This window comes from Aulostomus chinensis, chromosome 13 (assembly GCF_037954235.1).
Source record: "Aulostomus chinensis isolate RoL2024-O1b breed Wild chromosome 13, RoL_Achi_v1.0, whole genome shotgun sequence".
NCBI classification, from domain to species: Eukaryota; Metazoa; Chordata; class Actinopteri; order Syngnathiformes; family Aulostomidae; genus Aulostomus; species Aulostomus chinensis.
Genome location: NC_141332.1, coordinates 13,393,883 through 13,406,019, shown reverse-complemented (window position 1 = coordinate 13,406,019; position 12,137 = coordinate 13,393,883). Strand labels below are relative to the sequence as shown.

The 12,137-nt window shown below is 41.4% G+C and overlaps 1 long non-coding RNA gene across 1 annotated transcript; it reads right to left on the bottom strand.

Moving 5' to 3' along the window:
- Positions 1 to 839: 839 nt before the first annotated feature.
- LOC147250946 (uncharacterized) lies at positions 840 to 11,252 on the bottom strand. Its single transcript, XR_015119040.1, has 3 exons — positions 11,167 to 11,252; positions 1,442 to 1,527; positions 840 to 890 (listed from the first exon to the last, which is right to left on the bottom strand). It is a non-coding gene; the product is annotated as an uncharacterized LOC147250946 (long non-coding RNA).
- Between the last annotated feature and the right edge of the window lie 885 nt (positions 11,253 to 12,137).

The following is a 12,137-nucleotide window of genomic DNA, read 5'->3' as shown; positions in this document are numbered from 1 at the left end:
AAAAAAAATGTTTTCGCGTGTAAGCACGAGTGTAACACTGTTTTCAAATGGCATCAAAACCCGTCGTGAGCTTAATTAGGATTAGAGAAGTGATTATCTTTTATTATCATAGCAATAATAGTATCACACATTTTATATTTAGCTATGTTAATCCGAGGATAAGTATTCATAATACTGAGACAAATATGGATTGGAACATTGCGTGTGTGTGTGTGTGTGTGTGTGTGTGTGTGTGTGTGTGTGTGTGTGTGTATGTGTGTGTGTGTGTGTTTGTTGTTGTTTTTTAACACTCACTTGCTCGCTGTCCTCTCCTCTCCTTTTTCTTTCCTTTCTTTATCCTTAATGTTTGCCTTTAGCCTTCTTTCTGCAGGTAGATGTGTCCTATTTCTGTTATTTCCCTGCTCTTCTAATTCATTTTTCATTTATCTCACACTGGAGCAGAAGAGAGAAGAAACATGGGTCAAATTAGCAATGGTTGTCACACTCTGGGTGTTTGTTTGAGTCCTAAAACTTGTTAATGATCAGAATTACTCCTTCATGGTACTTTTGATAAGAACAAGTAATGAGGCCTTGGCAGTTTGTTGATCAGTAGCAGTGTATTATTAAAGTATAACATAGCCCAAGCTGGACGTATGGATGTCTGGTAGACAAAGCTAGAACCTACCGTTTTTTTTCTGATGCAGATGTTAGAAAGTGTCCACAGCTGTGAGGGACAAGCTGAGGGGGAAGAGGGTGAGAGGAGGAGGAGGAGGAGGAGGAGGAGGAGGAGGAGGAGGAGGAGAGACAGAGTGAGAGAGAGAGAGAGAGAGAGAGAGAGGAGAGCCAGAAGAAGAGCCAGAGGAAGAACTACAGAGAAAAGAGGAGGCAGGCATGAGAGAATCCAGGCCCTCCTAAAATAAAAGATTTCAGGCAGATGTTTGTCTTGTCAATCTTGGCAATGACAACTCACAAAACCATGTAGGCGTATGTTTGAATATTGAAGTATCGTGAGAGCAAAGCAGTGTTCTAGAACCTTTTGTTTCTGTGACAATAACATATTAACTCAAACATGGAGGTAATTTTGAAGTGCTGACTGAACAAAGCTGTGAGGTCGACCTCCAGGAGTTGGTGTCTGATGCTCCGATGCTCCACCAGTCGCTCTGGATGGAATTTGGATGGAATTTTGATGGAACACTTTTCTTTGTGTCTCCAGTTTGCGTTGATCTTGCGTTTTGATTTAGCACTCTTTATGTTTTACCCATTCTGACTTCCTTTTTTATTTTGAAAAATACATCCCTCGTGCATCTTCTGAAGTTTCTCTTTAAGGTGTGAGTCACTTGTGTCTCCTCTAACAGCCTTGATCCCATTGTTTTTCATCCAGTCGGCTCCAGTTTAGTACCTCTACACACATTTAGCTGGTTGTTTTGTTTCTGGCTCTCAGTTTACTCAATTATCTGTTTACCTACTGTTGTTGTACGGGTCCAAAATGGTGACGTGTTCCTTTAAGAGTGTCGAGACTTCTGGCATTCTTCTCATACACCCCTGAACCTGACAGGAGTATGAAAGGCATTTTTTTACACATTGATAACAGATGAAGTTGAATGGAGAAGTCTCGTCCTCTACACATGAAGACAAGAACAGACAAGGAAAGGATGCGCAGATAAATATATTTGTTCTCATGGATAAATAAGTAGGTCAGTATCTGAAAGTTCATATACTTAAACTATAAATCAAGATAGAAAATTCGAAGCATGCTTTACTTATACATAAAGTTTATATGATCATAAAATAATGTTAACAAAGTAAATTATGACTTATAGTAGTTTCTATAAAACGAGAAATATTGTCAAATACAAGAACATAAATTACAATAATAGAATATAAATTACAAGTACATTTAGTGTCTATAAAACCTGTCCCAGTATTGCTTCATTAAATGATGAAGTTTAGCTCAATGTTTCTGTAAGAGTTTTTCAGGAGGACGCATGATTTTGTGACGCATGTCCGTGGTAGGGACATGAAGAATAACCTGAAAGCTCACTTGTCTGCCTTTGAAATACTGCGAGTGCTCTAGAATGAACTTTTTAAGCGTACGTCACAGTGTTTCCCTGTAAACTGTTTTTGAAGACCATTGTTGATTGAGAAAAAAAACACCACTTAGTGATTATGGAGAGAAAAGGGAGGTGTGTTTCCCAGTGGAGCCTGCTTAATGTAGACTCTTTGGCTGCAAAGATAATTTGTGAATATTTGCTGGTGTTTATGAAGGAAGCTTCAAGTTGCTCACTAATTGTCTCGGTCATTCCTCACTTCTCCATTCATCACTCTATCTCCTCATCAATGTCCTAATTTTTCAGCCCGCCAACCCCTTTCACTCACCCTTTAGCCTTTGGCCTCAGACCCCTGACCTGCCTCCCTGTGCAAAGACCACAGACATATATTTCTCACAAATAGCTGGAAGTAGCTCCATTGAGTCCCCGACACCTCGGAGCAGCTCTCGGATCATGTCCTAGAAGAAGCCCCGCTGATCACCTGTCATGTTTGACATTTTTCACAGTAGCAAATCCACAGTTTTCCACAGGAGTTCTGAAGGTTGCCCCCATCACCCAGTATCCTACAGCTGGTCATCAAGATAAATACCTTCACACTGACATCCAGACTAAATACTTTCACCAACTGCAACTGCAACCTGACTGTCACTGAGTGGAAATGAACCAAGAAAAAGACTGAGAACGAAGGACAGAAGGAACGATTATGTGTATTCAGTTCTGTAAACGTGATTCAAGGAGGAAATCTTTTTTTTTTTTTTTACTCAGTTGATTCATACACACAGACTTATACAGCAAGTTGTACAAAATACAGCAGTAAGAGAAACATGTATAGTAAATACAAGCAGATTACAAAATAATGAGGGAGACACACCACTGACTGGGTTTGTGTAATGTGTTTAGCGTTATGGGCTCTAATGCATATGGGTAGTATAGGGTATACCTGCAGCCAGAGGGAAGGTGGAAGGTGGAAGCCGCAAGTGCTATATAAATAAAAATTATTATCCTTCCATCCATCCATCCATCCATTTTCTACTGCTTATCCTGTTAAGGGTCGTGGGGGGGCTGGAGTCTATCCCAGCAGCCTTCAGGTGAGAGGCAGGGTTCACCCTGGACAGGTCACCAGTCCATCACAGGACCAACACATAGAGACAGACAACCATTCACACTCACAGTCACACCTACGGTCAATTTAGAGTATCAATCAGCCTCGTCCCCTCTTGATGTCTTTGGACTGTGGGAGGAAGCTGGAGTACCAGAGAGAACCCACACAGGAACAGGGAGAACATGGAGACTCACACAGAAAGATCCGTGCTGAAGCCGGGACTCGAACCCGGGCTCTTGCTGTTATTATTATTATTATTATTATTATTATTATTATATTTGTTGTTGTTGTTGTTGTTGTTAATGATGCTTTCTTTTTCATATTTGTGTACAACGTAGCTTCAGGGTTAGATTCAATAATACATTTGTATACACTGCATATGAATTATGTATCTACGTTTGTATGTATTTAGCTGAACTTGATTCGACTCCATGCACTCTAGGGATTTTAAGAAATCAGACATTTGAAATGATACTAATATATTATTATTGTTGGGCTCCTGGGTCAGTTTCACACATAGAATTTACAGTATTGAATGAATATTGTGAAACTGCTATGTGATGTATTTGAAGATGAATTTGATTTTTTTTACATTTTTTCAACAACAGGGAATTAGCTAGAATGCATCCATCCATTTTCGTTTATCTGTTAAGGGTTGTGTGTGTGTGTGTGTGGGGGGGGGGCTAGAGCCTAACCCAGCTGTCATTGGGTGAGACCCAGGGTTCACTCTGAACTGGCTGCCAGTCCGTCGCAGGGCCATCAGGAATATCTAGGGGTTCAGAATCTTGCTCAAGGATACTTCAACATGTTCACCAGGGGAAGTGAGGATTGAACCAGCGACCCTTTGGTTGCTAGGCAGCCACTCTACCTCTGAACCATGCCACCCCTACTCGCTTGAATAGTTTTACTAACCCTAAACACTGCAAAGAATAACTGAGATGATACATTTACATATGTACACAAATGACGTTGTGTAACAGCAACTGTGCCCCATCTGTACATTTGATTAATTAATTAATAGTCCACTAAACGGCACAGCTTTCACAGTGTATACTTGCTAGTGCAGATGCATCAATAAAAACACTTTCCAAACCACTGCATTAGCCTTGACCCTGAACCCAGAGACCCAGAGCACATCGCGTCACACTCTGAAAACCACACCCAATGGAGGGGGAAGCCAGTCTGCCACATCCACACTTGAAACACTGAATCCTGCAGGCTGACATGTCTGAAGCAAGCCAGAATAATATCAGATGTCACAATGTCAGTAGATCATTATGGTTATTAAGGTGGAGATACTCAAATTGTTTCAGTACTGCCTCTGACTCACCCATTCTCTCACATTTACACAGTAAAGGGTCATCCAAGATACTGGCCTGCCTGTTGGAAGACGTTCAGTTATTGTTAGCTACTGTAGGTGTTAGATGGTTGTGGCATTTGCAGTCCTCAACATAACTGCGTAGCTCTCTGATTTGTATATCTGCAGGAGTATCATTGGTTTACAGAAGTACTGACATTTGGAGATTTGACTTTTTAACTTCAGAGACTAAATGTACCCAATCCCTCCTGCTGATGTCTCACATTAATACTGCATCTTTTTTGTCACCTTAAAGCATCTGAGGATTGTTCAGCAACAGCTCTTTACATTGACTGTAGTCACTACTCCCAATATAACAACTACCACCAAAACCAGTGAAAGCAGGACTTGATTGGATTCTGTCCTTGTGCAGGAGAGGAGAAGAAAAGGTTCCATTCCATTTGCACTCTGCAGAACGTGTTGTGCATTTACATTTTATGCCTGCGATGTGACTCGAAGTCCATTTGTCTACTTTTAGAAATGTCCATTTCTAAATGTTTTTGTAATATGAGAGAGGTGAGAAACCAGCCGGGGTCAACACAGTAAATGTACAGGCACTTTTGGTTTTAGCTGAAACCTACTTTTTCTTCCCAGTTTTGTAGTTGAACTATTTGTGATTGAATGAGTAATCTTGTGTGTAATTCGTAAAGAAGAAAACAAGTATGCAATATGTCTACTGACTGTTTTCATGCAAGTTTTTTTTCCCTATGAACTTGTTTGAAATGTTTTTATTATTTTTCAAATCTACATTACATCAATCATCAACGTGCAACTGTTTATCGTGCCAGGAAATAATGATTGACAACCATTTTGATGTGTGAACATGGAGATCAATTTATGGGACATTGTATGGAACTCCGCTTTGTCCTCTATTTTGGCTTGTCCATCTCCCAGCAAGGAGGCTATGAAACCCAACCTTGTCGGTTAAATCCCACAAGCCTATTCACACTAAGATGTAGCAGAGCAGAGTTCCGCCTCCTGTCATTATTATGGGCGTAAGTGCTTTTAAGAGCCCAAGAGGAACTCAAGATTATATACAGTTTATGCATCGCACTTGGCAAATTTGGTAAAAAAAAGTGATATTTTTTCCTCAAAGTATCACAAATCGAAATACTTTTACTGCTCAAAAGTAGCTTGGGCGCATCTCCTGGGAGTTGAAATACAAGCTAGATTCCACTTTTAGCTGGGTAAATGTGGCTACATAGTTGTAGCTGCTTTGCTAACATGCGTAGTTGTAAGGCCACACTCAATCTTCGTTTCCCCGTCTGTTTCGTTAAGTCTGTATAATACACTGGAAGTCTTATATGAAAACTTCCGTGATGTTGTTTGCGATGCTCCCCTGTCTATTTATTTTCCGTCCAGTTTTGGTTCAAACGAGACTGAAACGGCTGGACTTTTGCCAAATATTTTGTAAAGCCATGAAATTGGGCCAGCAAAAACAAGCTAACAGGCTACAGATGACGGGCTATGACTATCTTTCCAGCTATCCCTCTGGTGTTCCTGTGCAGATATTTTACATGATTAGGTGTCAAAAACAGATTAAATTAGCCCCCGACCTCTGGATAATCAATTCTTCAGACACTTGTATGAGGAGATTAGTCGTCAACAACTACCCTTGTGAGGTTCGCTGAGAGAATAAAACGTCATGCAGTTCTATTTCTATGGTAGATCCTGATGACCAGGAAATACCTTTAAACTATAGGTTTGCTGCTTGTTTAACCACAGGCCCCATTTTCATGCCAGGGTGTCAAATTGTGATGCTTTCAACCGCAACTTTCTGCATCTCTGCAGCTGTAGGCAGAGAGTTTATCTCCAGACGACCCAGATATACATTTCTGACTTAAATGTAACCCTGCCCCAAAACATGACTTAACCCTAACCTAGACTTAAGCTTAACCATAACCTAACCAACACTCGGAATAGATGACACAGAACACTGGAAAGTCAATGCAGAGGTGAGGGCATCTGGCTTCCACCACAGGTAGCCGGTTTGGATTCCTGTTAGCCTTGTTTTTTTATCACCTCATCATGTTTTTTATCACCATCTGCTGGTACTTCTCCTTCATACACATGTTTACTTTTCACACCCAAAACCTGACAAAGACATATGCTCCAGTGACTGCTACATACACATCGTACACGCGTTGGATTGAAAATAAAGCTCAGACACCACAAGGACAGTTACTTGGTCTGCAGCTGGCTTCAAACAATGTAATGCATCCATGCAACTGAAATTCTTGTTTTCACTTCTGTCAGCCGCAGTGGTGCAGCAAAGGTGAAAATACGTCTTTATGCACTCTCTGTCCCAGTCACCTTTCTTTCTTTCTTTTTCTTTCTTTCTTTCTTTCTTTCTTTCTTTCTTTCTTTCTTTCTTTCTTTCTTTCTTTTTTTCTTTCTTTTTTTCTTTCTTTTTTTCCTTCTTTCACACGAGCGCACATACTTTCCCACCTATAATTTAAGTACAGCAATAGTACTCATTCCTGGGCAGGACCTTGAAGCTTCCTGTGGTCAGGTTAAATTCGGCGGCCATTGTGCCACAGAGGTCAGGGAGCAGAATCTCTCAGCTGGCATGGTTGCCTCTCTGTGAGATGAGTCCCTGTTCAAATTACAAGCCAGACTGCCCTCAATCATCCAGGCCTATTTCAACTCTCAGTAGCCTGGGAAAATCCACTCGTCCATTGCCCTGGTCAGTAGCACATACCAGGTCCGGCCAAAGATTAACATGAGAAAAATAAACGGAATTGTAATCTTCTTACGGCAAGAGTGGAAGATTAAGAAATATTAATTTAATGGAGGACAAGGGAGATATTCAGAGCATTATGAAAGTTGGCTTATTTTGGCGAGGTGAACATTTTTCAAGTTTTGCAATTGTGCTCATTTTCATTTAATTTTACTGTAATAATACAATGTAAAAAACAAACAAACAAACAAACACCCATAAGTTGCAAAGCACATAATGCTCCAGATGCATGGTGATCAGGAATGACACACGGACCAAACAGATCAGAAAAGGACATTAAAGGAAATAAGCCAAAGGCACCCGCTGAGATCTTGGATAGCATATGGCGCATTAAGAGTCAATAGTAAAGGTAGTGTGTGTGTGTGTGTGTGTGTGTGTGTGTGCGCGCACGTGTGTGCCTCGTCCAGCGCCCGAGGGTGGTCCTACGGTGGATGGCAGTGTATTGGCGTGGCTAGTGAATAAGTAAAGGAACTATTGACCTGAGGGTCACCTCCATGGGTTTTCCATAGAACTCTGCCCAATAAAAAATGAAACATACTGTACTGACAGAACAGCTCAGTAGAGTTCACACTGAGAGCCCAGAATCACCAAACAGCTGTGAAGTCACCAGATGATATGGATTTGCTATGTCAATTTTGGAGTACCTCACATCTTTAGTGAAATCAATTCTATTTGTGTGTGCATGGTGGAAGCTTCAGACGGAGAAACGCCAGCATCCAGTCTTGTTTGGTTTACATCTGTGATAACTATGGTTTTGGCGTCCTGAATTTTCACGTTGATTGTTGCTCTAGACAAAAGTGCAGACCAGCGGTCGTTGATTTGTCGGCTTATATTCGGTACATTTGTTTTTACAAGAAGCATTTGGGTCTTTTAAAGTAATGGTTTTGACCTGAGGATGCAAGCAAGGTTGAGTGAGCCTTCTCACCTTTGAGCGTGTCAGGGTGTTGAACACTTATTTGGTCATTTCCACATCGCAGTGGTCCTCTACCCTTTTCACAAACAAACATTCAACCGACTGCTGTACCACTCTGCTTTCCCAAATGGTGCTAGCACCATCAGAACAAGTTAGTTAGCTAGTAATTGCTAGTTAGGCAACAAATTGGGTGCTAAAAAGCTTTATTTTTGCTGACCCAGTTCCCAGAGTCCTATTAGCTCCCTCCCTGCCCTCATGTTCTCCCAACCGCTCCTTGTGTAATTAGTTCAGTTTGTATTTTTAGTTCTGTTTCTTGTGTCAGTTTTTGTACAATTGTCTGTTATGTTGTTTTGTTCAGCTCGATAATCTTGTCATCTTTCCTTTGTACCTCCTGATTAAATCTCTCATTTTGGTTTATTGCTTTTATTCCTGGAGTCTTGGTTTGTGTAATACATGCAACTTCAGGTAGGTCCATCCCCCTCCTCCGCAAACAAATACTTTGTGTTACATTACTCACTGCATAAACGTCAACAGCTTTGTGTCATGAGATTAAAGCACAACGTGTGAGCTGGCACGCATGACATGAGAAAAAGATTTAATTGTTTGTTTTTTTTATAACAAGTGCCATTTTTTTTTGAGTGTGGCGAGTGAGAAATGAACAACTGCTCCTAACCTCTGATCAACTATTACCATAAAAAGACATGAAGACTAAGATATTTCTCAGTTGTTACGACATCCATTTTGCATGGCATCACACATCTGCCGTGATGAACTCTCTCTCTCTCTCTCTCTCTCTCTCTCTCTTTACATGTGAAGTTTGGTGCAGATTGGATCATGCACGCTTCAATTACAAACTATTTTCTGTTTCATGGCAAAATGGGGAAATTCATTTAAATTCATTCTTAACCTTAACAGCCTTCTGTCCTTACCGCCTGTGTTTACGTCGACATTGACATGGGCACACCTGCATTTTGTGCAGACATCTATTCATATGTGCACACACACAGACACACACACACACACACACACGCACAATGATTTCCAAGTAGAGTTATGTGAATTGACTTTCAGCGGACACCTTAGCCGGGGTTCATGGCTGAGGCCGATGCGCTGTCATTGGGCTTTGATGCCTCATCATGTAACCTCTCGGAGACACTGAGAACACCTGTCCTTGCACTCATAAGGCATGCTAATACATGCGGACACATGGTGGCCCGCTGCCTGACCTTGCTAGGACAGCAGGACTCATTGGAGGGACCGGCCATGGCTGCGCTGCAGGACACAATATGGCATATGCTCCCTGTGTATACCCCTTTACACATGCAGCATAATCAAGTCGCCTGTGCTAAAGGGTGCATGATGCTCAGGTAGAGTGCAGCAACACCACTTACAGCCATTCAAAGCTATAAAACACACTTTTGAGCAAAGATTTTATTGAGCAGATTCCTTAAAAAAATGACTTCATTTGACATTTTTTACAAACTATAATCAACAAATAATGCAGCAGATGTCAGTTTCGCTTTAGTTTTGTGTTGTTGCTATTGCATAGTAGAGCACAAACAAGGATGTGTTTGTCATTACACACTGGTGACACTACAGTAACGGCAATCAGATATGATGACAACTTGTAATTAGAAGGTATATTAGCACATACAGCAATGAAACAGTGCAACACGTTGAGAACCCAACAGATTTCCTCCACTTGTCTTGTCTGACCATGTAGCTCTATTTCTCCACTCACAATCTGTTTGCACATGCACAGGCAACAGACATTTGAACACCCACCTCCCAGACAAACACACACACACACACACACACACACACACACACACACACACACACACACACACACACACACACACAGTGCCAAACATAGCTATAATAATCTACACAAACACATGAATCTGTGTGCATGTGTGTGTATGTGTGTGCATGTCTGTTTGTCTGAGAAGAGGGATATTATTGTCTGTCTCTCCCTTGCTCCTTCCAAGTGCACTTTTCAAGGTACAGGGCTTGGTATCTCCATGGCAACAGCAAAGCGACCAAGAACGGTGGTGGGAGGGAGGAGGTGGTGGGCGGTGGAGATGGAGGAGGGTGGGATAGAGGGGTGATGATGGCGGCGGTGGGCGGAGGAGGGCATCTTCAGGTCACACATAGGCATGCTGGGTACATCTAGTTGGGAACATTGTGACATTTTCATGTGTCGTGACGGCCGGTTCCAGAGACAAACAGGGTGTGGCTTTCATCTAGGGGTGTGTGTGCGTGTGTGTGTGTGTGTGTGTGTGTGTGTGTGTGTGTGTGTGTGTGTGTGTGTGTGGCATGCATTTGGTGCGTTCTGTTTTGTTCCTAAACAGTCTCATGGTGATCTATGAACTGAGAGCCCAGGTGTGATCTCGATGCTTGGTGAAAGATGACCTCTCACTGTACAACACACACACACACACCTACACACACACACAGAGGAGGGTCTGTGTGTGTATAGAGGAGACCTCCATGTATTATTGGGTTGTGTTTACATGTGTCCACACTGGCCCAGATATGTCCACCTCTCTACATTTTTGTCCTTTTCTCTCTTTTGTCCTTTTCTCTCCTCTGATTACTTTTACTTCACTCCATCTTGGCAGAACTCTCTGGCCTTCTTTTTTTTTTTTTTGCAAGCATGACTCTTTTTCATTTTGATCCAATTCAATCAGAATATCACTTTCTATCTTCCTCTTCATTTTCCTCTGTCCTTATCTGCATCCCGGAGGTGTGTGTAGCACCTGCAATTGAGGAGGTACCTATAGGTGCTTATTTGTTCATGGCAGGTTCAAAAAGAAACATCTACTCATTAGAACAGCAGGACCGCACATTTCCTTATTTCCTTTCACACTCGTTGAAGTCCAGGAGCGACTGAGATGTTCATGAAAGTGATCGGAATCGGGTGGGTGTGTGATTTAGTGAGCGAGCAGAGTAGAAGAAATCAGTCATAGGTTTCTGTGGGGTATTTTAAAGAAGTTAAACCTGTCAGTCAAAGCAAACACTCACCGAAACGTCTCCTTAAATCTTTTTTTTTCTTCTTTTTTCGAGTAATCACTAAGAGGCACATTAGACGATGTGGAATTACTGGAATCCTGCGGTCGAACTGAATGAATTGACTTCACAGCTGCAGGGAGAGGTTGATGGGGGTTTTCCCACTCGTTTTGGGAGCCGGTATTTCGTGGTATATTTGAAACTGCATGTTTGGCTTCAGCGATCAGTCATTGTGGTTGAGAGGAATCAGACATGATGTCATGAGATGGCTGGTAAATACAAATCCATTGCAATGCTGAGAGCTAATTTTGGTCACTGATGATGATCACTTCTCTTTGCTGATGCTGTTTTATTATCGTTTGTGGTGAGTCTGCAAATGGTGAGTTGTGTGCAGTTCTTTTTTTTTTTTTTTCTAAAGGGGTGCACTTGCAAGGAGTTCAGCTTCTTGGGACACTTTTATTGTTTAGTGTTACTTTGAAAACAAAATCAGCTAAAACCAAATACTATAAATAAAGTGACATTTTTTGAAGTTGACATGTGGCAAAATGAAACTAGGCAGAGTCTCCTTGATAGCTGGCGTTACTTCAAAGTTTTGTCTGTGGGTTTTTGTCACAGTTCAATAGAAAGACAAAGAATTTTAAGTCCCCCCTTCTGTAAGAAATGTGTTTTTTCTTCTTGTTCCCACAGTCGGATGTTCAAACTTCGCGGTGCTGAGTGATGTATGAGCAGAGTTTGACACCAGAAAATAAATGTCCTATGAGCTCAAAGAAAATCAGATTTTAAGAGGCGACCATTTGAGAAGGATTGGAGACTTCACAAATGCTTGGAAAGCTGATCCTGGTCCAAAACTCAGAACACACAGATATACTGTGGAACTCTGAATCTCCCAGAATTACAGAGACACATCATGTCTCTCTGTAATGCAAAATTAAAAATATCTGTACATGAATACATACGTCATGAAATACAGAGTTAATTTTTAATCA